Below are 1,317 nucleotides of genomic sequence, written 5' to 3' on the forward strand. Positions count from 1 at the left end.
ACTCACTTCCTCTGCTGCTAGCACTTCCATATGTACAAAGCCAATGTTTTCCGTGGAGCCCTTACCCATGAAGAAGTGCTAAACAGCTGAGGAAGTGAGCACGGCAGCAGAGAACAGACTCTATAATGGCCAGAGAGAAGGGAATGATGTCATAGGATTCAAGCCACTATCTTGGTCTCAGGGCTTGATCTCCAAGAGACGACACCATGTGGGATTTTAATGCAAATGTTTTCATTTCTTTGGACCTAGATTTCAGCTGCAAAGCTGAATGAACTCCTTGAGGATTTCTACGTCACGGTAAAGAAGACCGATGGCTCCGATTTTCTGGCCACCTCTCTGCATGCTATCCGTCGAGGGTTAGATCGGATTCTGAAGAATGCTGGGATGGGCTTCTCTATCACAAGTGGAACCTTCAGTTCCTCCGCCAAGAAGCTCAAGGAAAAGCTGAGGGTGCTCAATAAGGCCGGGATGTCAGGGTCTCGCTCTCGCAACATCGTCTATTTTTCCCATTCGGATGAAGAAGAGATGTGGAGGACTGGATGCTTGGGTGATGGAAGTCCAGTAGCATTACTGTCCACTGTGGTAAAGCATAACAGCCAATATCTTAACATGAGAACCTTACAGGAGCACGCTGATTTAATGTACGGCGACATTGAACTGTTGAAGGACTCGCAGGATCGACCCTTTTTTGCCAGAACAGACCATGTGAAAGGAGAAAAAAGGATGGGTTCCAGCAGAGTGTGCTATGGCCAAATATATCATGAGCACTCCAAAGGACACAAGCTGTGCCCTTACTGCCTCCTCTACAAGTACATGTACATCCACCGGCCTCCTTCGCAAATGGAAGCCAAGTGCCCTTTTTATCTGACTGCTCGGAAGGAGATAACTGGTATGAGCAATGTATGGTATGAAGAACAGAGAATGGGGTTGCGCTCTCTAAGGGGGGTTGTCCCAAAACTGGCTAAAAAGGTCAAACTGGAACATTGCGAGAACTTTACTTTTGTCTCATTCACTCAGGTCTCCCGAACGTTCGGCCCTCTTAACTCATATCAGTAAACATATTGTCCTTCTGTTTCAGACCCTTCAAGTCAGTTGTACTATAAACACTGAGAGTCAGGAGCATCTTTCAACCTACCCAATGGCCTAAATATCCTATGAGTCTAATAGACAATTAGCAATAGTATGTTGTGCTGAGATTTGGTTTGGTATAGAGTGGCTGCTATTTGATACAGATGGAGACCTGCCCCTGTATGATGCTAATATATTAAGACTACAAACCATAAAAATGCTTCAAGAGTAAGAAGATGAGTTCAGCAC

At 45.4% G+C, this 1,317-nt stretch overlaps 1 pseudogene; it reads left to right on the top strand.

The window, feature by feature from the left end:
* The first annotated feature begins 249 nt into the window (after positions 1–249).
* LOC107125216 lies at positions 250–1,056 on the top strand (annotated as a pseudogene).
* The last annotated feature ends 261 nt before the right edge of the window (positions 1,057–1,317 follow it).

Source organism: Gekko japonicus, unplaced genomic scaffold (assembly GCF_001447785.1).
Source record: "Gekko japonicus isolate JY-2015 unplaced genomic scaffold, Gekko_japonicus_V1.1 scaffold27027, whole genome shotgun sequence".
Classification (NCBI taxonomy): Eukaryota; Metazoa; Chordata; class Lepidosauria; order Squamata; family Gekkonidae; genus Gekko; species Gekko japonicus.